This window comes from Marmota flaviventris, chromosome 14 (genome assembly GCF_047511675.1).
Source record: "Marmota flaviventris isolate mMarFla1 chromosome 14, mMarFla1.hap1, whole genome shotgun sequence".
Lineage (NCBI taxonomy): Eukaryota > Metazoa > Chordata > Mammalia > Rodentia > Sciuridae > Marmota > Marmota flaviventris.
In genome coordinates, this window is record NC_092511.1 from 61064156 (window position 1) to 61079282 (window position 15127).

Consider the following 15127-nt stretch of genomic DNA (forward strand, 5'->3'; position numbering starts at 1 on the left):
ACATGGCCATGGCCAAATGTGACTTGCAGTGATCTATAGCAAGGAGCCACAAGAACATGAGGAGGATGAAAGTAGACAAGATGGTCAAGAAATTCTGTCCACATCCTGCATGAGGAGGGAGTGGGTAACCATCAGAGGTGTAAGCAGGCTGGAAATAAAAGCTATGAATGTAATATTAAGAAATAAAGGCAGGAGCTGGGACTGTAGCCCAGTGGGAGAGTGCTTGCTTAGCATGAGTGAGACACTGGCTTCAATCTTCAGCACCACATAAAAATGGAACAAATTAAATGAAGGCATGCTTTTTTAATTAAAAAATGTTAAAAAGACATAAAGACAGAAAACAAGAATTGTATGTCCAAAAGCAGGGGCATAACGGGTTGGATAGACCTGATGGGTGTAATCCTAAGAAAGCAAAACAGCCAACAAATGCTTTATTTATAATAGAAGACATCAAAGGGTTTCAGTGGGCAGGCTTCTTCAGGAAAACAGGATAAGAGTGGGGAAAATAGTTGTTTGGGCTTGACAGGTTATGCCTATCTCTGGTGGCTGCATTTGAAACTAGGGCTCTGAGTTTTGGCTGTCTGCCAGCATGATCTGGGCTTTCTCAAAAAACCAAGGAATTTCACCTGGGAGTTCCCAGAAAAGCAGCCTCCCTGCCTTATGGTGGCTCAAACAAATCCAGTAGTTCATACGCAGCTTCCAAGAGAAAAAAAAAAAAAGCCAGTGACTAGGATTAGGGTGAAGGGCAACCTGAATAAGAGCAGGAGGATTTGGGGACACACATGTTGTAGCAGAAGGTGGCAGTGAGTGCTCAATCATCCCTCTGGAGAACAGGGTCAGGAAACTTTCATTATCATTCTCCTGGTGTTGTGGATGTGACTAGGAGCCATGGGGAGACTCTGTATCTACAATCTCAAGGTCCAGGAGACACAGCTAGACCTATCTGCAAACCTTCCTGGCAACTCTGGAAACAGACAGGAAGCCACATGAGTGTCCCCCAGGCAACAGGCCTCCCAGGAACCAGGGAGACCCTGCTGAAGTGTGTGCCTTGTGATACCTGATGGAACCCTGGGTTCTCTCTCTCTAGAAGTGAGGCCTTGGGTATGTCCCTAAAGCTCTCTGAGCCTGTGTGTCTTCCTCAGTAAAACATTGCAAAATAATACCTGCCTTCTAGTGTTGTTCTCAGGATTCAGTAGAATAACTTAAATAAAGCCATGATGTATCCAGTCCCTTCCCCGCCACCCTCATTGCCCCATTGTGGGCTCTCTGAGCGCTTGGTACATGAGGATGGCTCCCTGTGGCAGTGAAACTGCATTTTCCCAGTCTTTCGGATGCTCTTCAGCATCCATATTGAAGGAATCCGTGTTCCTAAGCACAAATTTCAGCAAAGCCTCTTGTCTGGTTGTAAAGGTTTAGGCTGCTAAGAAGGCAATGGACTGGCCTTTACATCCTGTCCTAGGGTTGGGACTAGGCGCATGCTGAGAACTCTGATCTTATACCCATGTTCTCAGAACCACAGGGTCCAGGGTGGTCTCGGCCCTCAGACTGTGACTGGCTTCCAGGAGACACTGTTTAGCACCCTTCCTACCTCTGGGGATAGTGCTAGTTACCCACCTCATTGTATGGCTTCTGGACACTTGTTGATCATAAACTCCAGGATGTTGGATCTGGCTTGTGACGGAGAGGGTATTCCAATCTACTCACCTTTGTTAGCTCTGTGTAAGAGATCCACAGGGGAAGAAAGATCTGGAATGGCTGAGTGTTCTGCTTTTATGGGACACCTGCCACCCTCTTCCTATTTGCTTAAAGCCATAGTATCTCTCATCCATCACATTTGATCCCTGCTCACACTTACTAGTAGCCTGGATTCTATGCCTCTCATCCTGAGTTCCCTTGGGATAGGCAACATTGCACAACCCCTGGCTCAGCTACAAGGTGCTTCACAGCTGGGCTTCTCGCTGCCCACCATTTCCTTGTCCAGGTAAAATAGATCCTTGGCAGTCCCCACACTCACCTCCCTGGCCCCTCCTCTTCTTCATTCATTCTGCAAAGCTCCTGCTGCAGCTGCTGCTCTACAGGTGTCCCTGCAAAGCAGACAGCAGTACTGACCACATTCAGCTGACAGGCTCCTGGCCATGGGCACATACTGTGGTGTTTGCTCAGGGCTGGAGTCAGCAGACTTCCTGCATATTTTAGCTCAGGATATACCTCCCTAAGACATGCAAGTGCAAATCCAAAGCATAAATGCCTTTATCCTCTTTGGAAGGGAAACATCCGAACTCAGCACAAAAGTTGCCATGAGCCTTAACCTTGCAGACCACTCACATCCCAGGCATTCTCCTCCCATGGCTTCCTGAGCAGGATGACATTAGAAGCCAGTCTTGGATACGGTATTTCACGCATGTTTATTGTGGGCCAGGGGCCAAAGGGGACCTGGGATGAGCAGAGATGTGGCTACTGTGGGCTCTTATGTTGAAAACACACCTCAAGAGCATGGGTTCTGGGGGACAGCTGTGGCCTCACAGCTGTGACAAGGACTGGGAGGTGGAGGCAGATGGGTGGTCTTTGGGACAGAGGATAATGCAGGTTCTCAAGGAAGAATCTTGGGTCAATCCTAGCAAGTGGGCCTGCACAGACCATGACTGGAGGTTCTCAAACTGAGGGTACAGAGGTGAGGTCCTGAGGCAAAAGAAAGGTAAAGCTCTCAGGGAGACATGGAGACCTGCCTGCCCAGGAGAAAATGGCTGAGAGCCACAGGGACTTGGGCATGCAGGCCCACACACAGGTGATGCAGCATGGACTCTACTTCAGGAGGATCCAGGAATATGTATGCTTTTATCTTGGGAGCAAAATGATCCATCCATATGTGCCATTCATTCTGCAAAACTCCTGCTGCAGCTGCTGCTCTATAGGTGTCCCTGCAAAGCAGACAGCAGATCCATCCACATTGTGTGTGTGCTGGAGTATGTTTCTCTTGGGTTGTATGTGGAGAATATATCCAGAGAGGTTGAAATAGTAGCATATTCCCCCCAAGAAACAAGTGCAGCCTCTGAAATAGAAACAGGCCACCAGGTACAGGTGTGCAAGTTGCTCACAAAATCCCAAAGCCTTTGATTTTTGAATAGTGTGAACTAAATCCAGCATGCCTATATTGCCAAGTACAGAGCCCAGATTTAGACCTGAGTCTGGCCAAGGAGGGGTGCTTGTTTCTAACTTGCTTGAAGCCTTGCTTTGCCCACTACCCTCCATCTGTGTGGCGTGAATGGGGAGGTTTGGTGGTGTTATCTAAGGAGCCATCTGGGCCCACAGAGGCCCAGAAGACATAGTGGTGGCTTAGACCACATTGATGTGAACAAGACAGTGAGACCTGGGCCACTTGGAAGTACATTTTTTTTTTGGGGGGGGGGGCACAGAAATGGCAGGACACAGAGTGATTCAAATTGGGATGATCAGGAGGAAGGGGTGATAAATGACCACCAGGATTATAGCAAGAGGGTCTAAGAGGACACTAGGCAGTAGGCAGACATAGAAAATGATCAGTAGTTGCCTGTGGGTGTTGCCTGCCACATCCACATGGAAAAGTAGGTGCTGGGGCTCTCAGCTGGAACCAAGGGCCCCCAATGGAAGCTGTCGATTTTCCAGGTGTTTGACCTGTGGTCAGAACTGGAGGTGAACAATTTCCATGGGGACAATGATTACATCGCTCCTGGTTACATTCTTTTCAGTACCTTTAAACACTTAGACTTTAAGTACTTATATGCTAAGCCAAAATTTAAGACTCAGAAGAGCAGAGCAGAAGATTCCAGGGTGCAGTGAGTGCTTCTAGTGAGAGTCTGTGATATCAACCAGTCAGAAACCTAAGTCAAAGTGGAAGACAAGAGGTTTAGGGACTGTCCATGTTCCCAGTCTCCCTATATGCATGGTCATTTACAGTTGGCAGCTTAGATTATGACAACAGCATCCACAGTGAGATGTGGGGGTCCTTAAGCTGTGAAAATCAGTTCCTCTTCTGATAAGTGTAGAATGTAGGGAGTGCTCAATTTGCCATTGTCAGCATTTTTAGTTTCCCAGTTCAGAGACATTAAGCACATTCACATTCTGTGTAAAGAGAACAGATTGCAGTGTTTGTCCTTCTTTGCTCCTTTCAGTCCAACCCTTAGCTTCAGTGCTCTGGGTGGGAGGTTAAAGCCAAAATCCAAGGGACCCCCGCCACCGAATTATAGGATTGGGAGCTTCCAAAGGCCCCCAAAGTGGCACAAACAGCATGTCTGCTCAGACCTTGGCTGACCTTGCTTCCCTGGTGCCATGTGGAGACATTTTTTTTCTCAGCTAGTTGATGGTGACAGGTACAGTTTTGGGGTGAAGGCAGGGCAGCTATTAGTAGTGTGGGCATTCCCAAGTAGGCATTTGCTGCAGGTCATGTCAGCGTGAATCAGTAAGGGACATGTGTGTGGCCTAGATGCAAACTGTTATGATCAAGATCTTGCTTGTGGCAGTGAGTGGCTGTCAATGAAGCCTATGTAAGGGAACAGGGCAAGGGAACAACCCAGCACTGGGAGTTATCTAGTATAACACTCATTTCCTCGGAATCTTTTTTTAAAGTGTTTTTAGTGGATTATAGTTACACATAATAGTGGGGTTCATTTTTAAAAAGTATTCTTATTTTTCGATGGATACAATACCTTTATTTTATTTATTTTCTTTTTATGATACTGAGGATCCAACCCAGAGACAAATTTAGAGTGAAAAACTACTAAGTTTCATGTTCAAAATCCCTTCTTCCTTTGCAAAGGCCTTTCCCAGAATTCCTATTTGGAGTTGCAATGTTTTGTCCCACAGGTAGGCTGTAATGTGTATTCTTTAGGTTCCCCATAACCAGATTGGCTGTAAAGCTAAGGCTGCCTATGGATGGAAGTACGGATTTTGGAGTCAAACAGACTAGGGGTCAAATCCTAGTTCCACATCTAGTCTGTCTTCACCTCTCTGACTCCTTTGCCTAACATGTGAATTGGGGTCAAAGTGGCAGAACCCACTGACACTAAGCACAACAGCAACTCTCTCCCTAAGAAAACCCCTTCCCCTTAACATCATTGCTCCCTCTAACTGTTATCTGCCTCTTGAAAGTCTTGACTCATCCAAACTCTTTTACTATTTTGGATGAAATCTAATAAAATTAAGCCATGTAAGAGTGTAAAAGTTTCCAAGATTTGTTAACATTCGTGATTTTCTACCACTGCCATCTTTATCAAATCTCAAAACATTCCCATCAGTCCAAGAGGGTCCTTATGCTCCAGCAGTCATTGCTTCCCATTGTCCCTTCTCCATAATGCTAGCCACACCCTAAGCTGACTGCACAACCTCTTTTGGATTTGCAGATTTCTCTCAGGCCTTGTGGCAGTGTTTCCTGATTATCTTGTAGAGTGCCACAGTCTGAGGCTCTGCTCTATCTCCCTATTCCCCTCAGCCCAATCCTGACCATGAAAAGCCTCTCCAAGGCACAAACACCGGTTCTGAGGACGTGAGGGACTTTTGTCTACTCTTGTTTTCAACAGGCATCCAGGAAACAGGGAAGCTGGTTAGGGGATGCCACCTTTAGGAGCAAGGAGGGCCAGAACGCAAAAGGTAAAGGGCTTCCTCCCTGGTCAGAATTACCTTTCCAAGGCAGTCAACCCTGTCCATTACTTGAAAGCAGCAGTACTGAGCAAACAGAGGTATGGGTGTGTGAAGGGTTAAGAATGTTCCAGGCCAAGGGAATATTGTGCTCAAAGACCTCTAGCAGAATGAGAGCTCCTTTTGGAGCTAACTAGAGCAGCTGGCTGTTTGGGAACTGAGGTCAGGGGCAGGGAAGGAGGAAGGCAAGCTGACTCTAGGCTCTGGGTCTCTCAGCCCCTAGGGAAGCCTCCACATTGTTGGGACGGCCTTCCCCAGTACCCTGGACTCCTCCATCTCCTTATCATCACAGGACTTTAATCCTGGCACCTTCCTTGGCCTCCTGTCCCTCTGGCCTTTAAGCCCCAGCAGGGTGTGACCATCTCTGCCTGGGATGAGTCCAGAGTTTCCCTGCTATTGAAAGAACTATCAAAGCACAGGGACCACTGAGGACCTCTCCTTTTGTTTCCCAGTCCTCTGCCACTGGGAACTGCTCTTTAAGGCATTGAACCTCGTTGGGCAAGGAGAGCTGATGGCACCAGAGCAGGGAGAGCCTGCAGGGCCTCCTCCCTGTCACACAGGGCCTGCCTTGAGGGACCACTTTAAGTGAGAAGTATGTGACTCCAGGACCCCAGGAACATGCCAGAGTCACAGCTCAAGCAGCTGGGAAAGCATGACAATCCTGTGAACATCAGCACTGGCTCATGTCCCAACTCTCCCTTCTACCGGAGGTATGTTTCCTGAGGCTCAAATCTGGAGTTTGCGAACACCTGGGACAGAGTCTGGGACCAGGCTGAGTGCTCTTCCAGGATAATTTGGGGACACTAATCTGTCCATGTCCTTCTCCAAAACCCACAGGAGGGCTCTACCCACGATGTCCCTTCAGTGAGCCTGGCCCATTGGATTGGGCCCTGGCAGCACCAGGAGGGAAACATCCCCCTCCATCCACAGCCACCTCCCCACCCCTCTGCAGGGACAGGGAACTACAGTGAGTGCATTGCTGCCCAATTCTTCCCATAGAGCCACATTGTGCCCTTCTGCTCTGGACTCTGCAGCTCCTCCATTTCTGAGCCAGCTCCATTTCTCCCCAGAGTCTGGGATGTGTCCACAAGTGAGCCCTGTGAGGACATGGAGAAGTCTTTGTTCCTTTCTCCTTTACATTGTTGGCTGCTCTTCAGTGACTTTGAACCCTGTCTGAGCTGGCCCGCTGGGACAAAATTACATACATGTTTGGGGCACTGCAATCAATCCAGAACATCTCCATAGGTATCATGAGACCTAGAGAGCTGCCCAGCAGAGACCAGGAACAATGACTGGCCCATAGACTTATAAGTAATGTGTGTGTGTGTGTATTATTGTTTGGCCTTTTATTAATGCAACATTACTATGGTGAATCTATAGGAACCACATGAATCACTGTCACCTAGAAGCACTGAATGGAAAGAAGCTCCCATATCCACACCTTGCCATCAAACATGCTGGACTCAGATGTGCACCAGCAATGAGTTTTCATCATTTGTTCAAGCAATATGCCAGGGTTTGCTTGTGCTACAGGATTGTCAATTAGAACCTGATTGATACAGGAGACAATAGCTCATGGGCTTTCTTCCTGAGCAGATGGGAGGCAGTATTTTAATTGAATCATAGAAATGCCCAGTAGTCTAAAGGTCTTGCTAAAGAAGTATTCTCCTGTCTTCTGGAAGCCCATGTGCAGGTAGAGAGTCAGAGCATCCTGCTGTACCATGCTAGTATCAAGGACAACCTCACTGTAGCCCTGAGCCCTCACAAACTGGAGGACAGTCATGACCAGGGCTTTCCCTAGTCCTTCACCTCGGTGCTCCAAGGCCACAGAGAGGTGAAACAGCTGCAGTTGCTTCCTCCCTGGGGGGGCGTCCTCCACTGGCAGAGCACCCACTATGCCTGCCACCTGCCCCCCAGACTCAGCCACCCAGAAGCAGGAACTACGGGCCCTCAAGTAGGATTTGGTGATGTCAGCAAGATCTGTCTGCAAACACATGACCATGTACTACCTCCAAAGCTCTCTGGCCAGCAACCATAGGATAACAAGGAGGGTGACATTGGATACAAGAGCCAGGAGCCAAGACCTAGAGACTAGGAGTAGGGTGACGGGCACCCCAAGTAATACCAGGAGTGTTTGTGGTAACTTAAGCTCATGGTGGAAGGTGGCAGGTACATGCTCGACCATTCCTTGGGAGAACAAGTCCAGGACCCTTTTGCGATCACTCTCCTGGTATTTGTGGATGTGATGAGGTGCCATGGGGAGACTATGTGTCTGCAGTTTTCACAAGTGATAGCTTAGTCTTCATACACGCCTTCCCTGCAGCTCTGGAGGAGAAAAAAAATGATGTGAGTGTCCCCGGCATCCCCAGAACTTAGGAGACAGCTCAAGTGTGTGTCTGTTTTTGTAATTAAATTTAGTTATTCTAATTATTATATATGACATCAGAATGCATTTTGATTCATTCTACACAAATGTAGCACAATTTCTTCTTCCTCTGGTTGTACATGATGTAGCTTCGCACCATATGTGCAGTCATACATGTCCCTAGGATCATGATGTCCATTGCATTCCACCTTCTTTCTTTCCCCCCATATCACCTCTCCCTCCTCATTCCTATTCACCCTATCAGATTTCCTCCATTGTTCCCATGCACCCCCTCTATTATGGATCAGCATCCACTTATCATAAAGAACATTCAGGCTTTGGTGTTGAGGGACTGGCTTACTTTGCTTAGCATGATATTCTCCAACTCCATCCATTTACATCAAAGACCATAATTTCATTCTCTTTTAATGCTGAGTAATATTCCATCATATATATATATATATATATATATATATATATATATATATATATATATATATATATCACAGTTTCTTTATCCATTAATCTACTGAAGGGCATTTAGGTTGGTACCACAGTTTAGCTATTGTGAATTGAGCTGCTATAAACATTGATGTGGCAGAGTCACTAAAGTAGGCTGATTTTAAGTCCTTTGCATATAGATCCAGGAGTGGGATAATTGGGTCAAATGGTGGTTCCATTCCAAGTTTTCTAAGGAATCTCCATACTGCTTTCCAGGTTGGTTCCATCAATTTGCAGTCCCTCCAGCAACATATGAATGTGCCTTTCCCTCCATATCCCTTCCAACTCAAGTGTGTGTCTTTACTCTGGCCAAAAAAAGAAGCAGGCCATCAGCACTGGGAACAGGTGTAGGATCAGAAACACCTGATTAGAACCCCGATTTCCCCCATTTCTAACTGTGTGTCTTGGGTATGTCACATAACTGCTCTTAGTCTGTGTCTTCACCTACATATTAGGGTTTAATAACATGGCCCTTCTAGGATTGTTTTGAAAGTTAACACCCTGGTGAATAAAATGTACTGATATGTATAGTCTCTTCCTCTTCAGCCTCGTTTCCCTATTAGGGCTCTTTAAAATGATTGGTAAATGCAAAGAACACCCTTTAACAATCATTACTCTTGTCCCCAGGCCTTTGGGCCCTACCAAAGTTCTAAATCTTGCAGGATTCCTGTTTCCAAAGCAGAAGTTTCAGTGAAGCCTCCTTTCCCCAATGCTAAGGATCAGGCTGCTAAGAAGACAAAGGGCCAAGTGAAGCCTTGAGATGCTTCAAAAGTTGTGAGAGTCCATTTCCACACTGAGACCCCCAGCCTTACACCCCAGTCCACTCACCTGCTTCTTCAGAGCTAAGAGTGTTCAGGGCAGCCTCAGACCTCAGCCTCCAACGGACATCCAGGAGAGACTGTCTGAGACCTGCCCACCTGTGGGTAGCACATATGGACTGTCACTTATTTGCAGAGTCATGAAAGTTGCACCTTCAGAAATCCCCAAGGGCAAAGTACTGAGGTGTAACAAGCAGAGGGCCCAAGTCCATTCACCTTCCTGAAGACTGGGAAACAAACCTGTGGGGTCAGCAGGATCTCGACCAGCACAGGCTCCTCACCTTAGGAGGCCTGGCACCCCTCTCCTGTTCCCTTCAGGCTACAGCATCTCCCACCAGCACACCTGGGCCTCTCTGTGGTCCACCCAGGTCCTATTCCACACCTGCTAGGAGTCTGGGGACTGTGCCATTCAGCCTGGGCTCTCTCATCACAGGCAATAGCTCAGGTCTCTGGCTCAGCAACAAGGTACTTACAGCTGGTCTTCTCCCGCCTCAGCTTTACTGGGCCAGGTAAACTCCATCCTCCTTGGCCCCTCCTCCCTTCCCTCCATTCACTCAGCAAAGCTTTTGCTGCAGCTTCTGCTCTGTAGCTGTCCCTTTCCAGTAGTCAACAGTGCTTCACATCCAGGTGACAGGCTCCCAACTAGGGGGATGCTGGGTGCTCTGGTGGTTGCTCGGGGTTGGAGCCAGCAGACTTCCTGCATATTTCCGCTGTGATGTGCCAAACTAAGACAGATAGGTGAAATTAGAAAAACAATATCCTTCTCCATGGAACATTAGGACCTCTTTCGAAGAGATGTCTCCTCCTAATGATATAGAGCTCCACTGCACGGGAGCTCAATCTCTGCCGTGTGTCTTTACCTCCCAGACCAGTCAAGTCCCTGTCTTTCTCTGTCCTCTCATTGATTCCTCAGCAGTGTTAAGCTAGAAGCAAGCATTGGCTAGTAGCATTTCACGCATTTCTTTATCAATATGTATATATTTCAGTTATTGATAGACGTTTATTTTCTTTATTTATATGCAGTGCTGAGAATCAAACCCAGTGCCTCACACATGCTAGGCAGTGTGCCACCCACTGAGCCAGAGGCCCAGCCCCTATTTCACTCATTTAAAAAAATATATTTTTAGTTATAGATGGACACAATACCTTTATTTATTTTCATGCGGTGCTGAGGATCGAACCTGGTTCCTCACAAGTGCCATGTGAGCCTTCTACCACTGAGCCACGACCCAAGCCCCTGTTTCACTCATTTTTATTTTGGGTCCAGGACTAATGGATATTCAGGATGAGAAGGGGTGTGGATGAGGAAGGGTCTTAGATCCCAGGAGTTCCCCAGGAGCATTCGGTGCCTGGGAGATGGCTAGATGCCCTCACAGGAGTGACTGGCTAGGAGGAGGAGGCAGACTCTTGGACTGCTGGGAGAGAGGATTTCATCCCAGGCACACACTTGGTCAGAGACCCAAAGAGATGCTGGCCTCCCCAGGGAGAAAAAGGAGCATCTCAACCTGAATTGACAGAGGCTTGTCGACACTAACACAGAACAAAGGCACAGCTTTAGGGCAAAGAATACATGATTGCCCAGGGAGGGAGTGGCTGAGGGCAGCATGGGCTTGGCCATGCAGGGTCCACAGCCTTGTTATGTGCATGGATAGTACTGCAGGAGGAGGGAGACCAGAGATTGGATTGTAGCTTGGGAATGAGATGATCCATGTGAGTGTGTGTGAGAGAGAGTGTGTGTGTGTGTGTGTGTGGGGAGAGAGAGAGAGAGAGAGAGAGAGAGAGAGAGAGAGAGATTATGTGTTATTCTCTGCGGCTGTATGTGGAGAACATATCAGGGGAGACAGGTATGATAGCGGATATGCCCAGATCAAATGCAGACTTTGAGGTGAAGAAGGTCTCCCAGATAGAGGTTTGCAGGTGGCTCACAAGAGCACCTGGCCAAGGAGGGCTCACGAGAACTTAACCAAGCCTACAGGCATTGCCAAGTCCAGAGCCCTGGCTCAGAACTGGGTCTGGCCAAGGAGAGGCATTCATTTCTCACTTGCTCAATGGCATTGTTTTCCCTTCTTCCCATTATCTGCATGGCTTGAAGAGGGAACCTTGATTGGTGTATATTAAGGAGCCTTCTGGGCCCACAGAGGCCCAGGAAATGTACTGGTGGCTTGAGTTCCATGAGGTGAACAAGACAGTGAGACCTGGACCCTAGAGGGCAGATATGGAGGAAAATAGATAGATTCAAATAGGAATGAACAGGGAGAAGGGTGAAATATGACGGGCAGGATTGTGGTGAAAAGATCTAGGAGGATGCTAGGGAGAGGCCAGATATGGAAAGATCAGAAAATCCCTGTAGGTGCTGCCTGCAGTGTCCTCATAGAGATGCAAGCTGTGGAGGACCAGCAGCTATAGTTGAGGGTCCCTACTGGAGGCTGCTGAGTTTCCAGATGTCTGACACACAGTCAGAACTCAAGATGAACATTCACCTTTGATTCTGAGAAGTGTATGGCTATTGACCATAGGCTTCTCAGAACAGTTACAGACAATAACCTGATCCATCAACATTTGAATGTCAGCAAAACGTGAACTGGGATTCTGAAGGGGGAAGAGAGGCAAATGGTCCTATTGAGAGTCAGTAAATATCAACCAGTCAGAAAACCAAGTCAAGGTGAGGAGGCTTAGGCACTGTCCCTGTCCTCTGTCTCTCCATATGCATGGTGGTTTCTGTGTCTTCAACAAAACTATGTGGCCTCAGTGTCTCAGGTGACCTAAAGATGCATCTGCCAATGTGTTTTCAGGTTCCATCACTGAAACAGAACACCTGAGACATTAATTTACATAGAGAAAAGGCATATTTGGGTTCAGTTCTAGAGGTTCCATTCCATGCTTAGTTGGACTCATTGCTTTTAGGTCTCTGTTAGAGGAGAACAAGGCCAAAGGCAGGGAGGTGATGGCGGAGAATACTGCTCCCGGATGGAGAGAAAGAAGGAGATTAAGAAGAAAGAGGCTGGCGTTCCACATCAACCACTGAGGACACCATCCCAGACCCTGAGGTCTCCACTAGGCCTCCCTCTTAAGGGTCCCACATCCTCACAGTAGAACCACCACAAAAGTCAACGATATGGGTCTCTGATAGAATGGGAGGACCCCATGAGCCCAAGGAACCAGCACCTCAATGCAGATGCAGGGACACTGTGAGCCCAAGCCTGAGGGGTCACATCACTGTGACCACTACCTAGAAACACAGGCACCAAACTGGGTGCCCTGCAAGAAGCAGGAGTTGAAGGTCCACCTGGAACACTGTGCATATGCGACCTGTGAAGAAGAGAAGTCCCAATATTCTGATCTGAGCCCACTCTGCACTATCTCTGGTCGTGCTGGGTATGGGATAGGCAGGAGGGAGAGGTGGAGAGTGGTGATGAGGGCTGATGGGGAAGGAATGAGAAAGAACTCAAAGAGCAGGTCAAAAGTTGGAGATCTGTGGACTCTCCATGAATTCCTCATTGATTTCTGAAAAAAGTGACATGATTTGTGTCATGTAGTTTCATTGGTTTTCAGAAGCAAATATATATTCTGAGTTAATGAGCCAAATTAGCCCTTGATCTCCATGCAGTTGCCCTGACTTCATGGAGGCCACAGCTCAGTGACAGACCTGGACATGTATCCTTTGTCACCTCTTTCCTCTTTCCCCCGAGTTGCCACACATTCGGTCCATAAGCACCGACTTCACTTTCTCAGGTACTTTCTCTTTCTTCACAGACACCCATCCTTTCCAGGGCTTGAACTATTCCAACAGCATCCACCATAAGATGTAAGGGTCTTTACCTGGGAGAGTGGTTTGGTTGTGGGGATAGTATCTGGAGAGCATGAAATTCACCCTTGTAACTCTCTTTCATTACACAAGTCAGTGATATAAAGGACCTTTACAATGCTGTACATCGAGAACAGATTTTAGTGTCCGTCCTTTCGTCTCTTAGGTCCAGCCCTGAGCCTCAGTGCCCCAGAGTGGGAGGCTGCAGTCACAATCCAAGGGCAACCCAAGGTCTCAGTTCTACAGTAGAATTCCTCCCAGGACCCAGGAAACCTGCCACAAAGTCATGGCTGGGAAGATGCTGGCTAACCAGGCTGCCCTGCCTCCGGGGAGGAGACAAGTCCTTTCTGGCCTGGGTTGCTGGTGACATGGAGAAGAAGACAGGTGCTGGGGGGCAGGGGCAGAGCGATCATTGCAAGGGAGAGGATTCCTACACAGAGCAGAGGAGGGGCAGAAGGCCTCCACTTGAGCCTGGGGGCAGCCTCAATTTCCTGCCCTCCTGAAGGCTGAAGTTCAGGGTGATGGTTTCAGGAAGCTGTGTCCAGCCTCCTTCTGACAAGGTTTTTCTTTCCAGGTGACGGTGCTGCTGTGGCTGAGCCAAATTGGGGGTGCATTTTCAAATCCTCAAATGATACCAAAAGATTGAGACCTTTGAAACTGGGTAATTTCTGAAATGTCTTCATTTGAAAGTCAGTGCTTCTAGTTCATAGTTGATTACTAAATGATGGGAGGGGTCTCAGAGCCCCTTTGGTCCTAGACAACTTGTCTCTCCAGTTTGGACAAAGGCAATAATGGTTAAGGGTTTCCGTGTAGGTGAAATGGGCGAAGGCCAAGGCTGAATCCCAAAACTGCACAAGCTGTGGCCCAGGTGTCCCCACAATGCTGAGAAGTAGAAACTAAGGTAAGAAAGACCCCCTAACACTGCCTAAGGCGCTGAAGTTTATGGATCAGTATCATGTGGACTCTCTGGTAAGGAGCTCTGCCTCTTGGTGATGGAGACCAAGTATGTGGCTGCAGGCCCCCAAGAACATGCCAGAGACACAGCTTAAGCAGCTGGTAAAGGGTGACAGTCCTGGGAACATCAGCACTGACTCATGTCCCAACTCTCCCTTCTATGGGAGGGATCTGTCCTGAGGTTCAAATCTGGAGTTTGTGAACACCTAGGGACAGAGTATGGGACTGAGTCCTAATCCAGGTTAATTTTGGGTCACTCACCTGTCCATGTCTTCCTCCAGGACCCAAAGGAGGGCTCCACCCCCAACGTCCCCCAGTGAGCCTTGCCCATGGGTATGGGTCCTGGCAGCACCAGGAGGGTGCACCATACCCAGATCTCCCCATGGAACATCCCCCTCCATCCACAGCCACCTTCCCACCCCTCTGCAGGGACAGGTCACTACAGTGAGTGCATTGCTGCCCAATTCTTCCCATAGAGCCACATCGTGCCCCTCTGCTCTGGACTCTGCAGCTCCTCCACTTCTGAGCCAGCTCCATTTCTCCCCGGAGTCTGGGATGTGTCCACAATTAACCCCTGTGAGGACATGGAGAAGTCTTTGTTCCTCTCTCATTTTGCATTGGCTGCTCTTCAGTGACTTTGAACCCTGCCTGAGCTGGCCTGCTGGGATATGATGATGTACAGTGTCACTGGTACTGCAGTCTATCCAGGACATTTCCATAGGTATCCTGAGACCCAGAGAGCTGCCCAGCACAGACCAGGAGAAACTACTGGCTCACAAACTCAAGCAACCTCTGTGCACATTATCCTCTTGACCTTTTACCTACAAATGGTTCTACACCAATGAACCAATGAATGGAATAGAAGCCCCCATATCCCCACACCTCTCCATCAAACATGCTGGACTCAGATGTGCACCAGCAATGAGATTTCATCATTTGTTCTACCAAAATGCCAGGGTTTGCTTGTACTACAGGATTGTCAATCAGATCCTGATTGATACACGAGACAATAGG

The 15127-nt window shown here is 48.1% G+C and overlaps 1 pseudogene; it reads right to left on the minus strand.

Moving 5' to 3' along the window:
- Positions 1–7243: 7243 nt before the first annotated feature.
- On the minus strand, positions 7244–7927 carry LOC114082379 (probable N-acetyltransferase CML1; annotated as a pseudogene).
- Positions 7928–15127: the final 7200 nt, after the last annotated feature.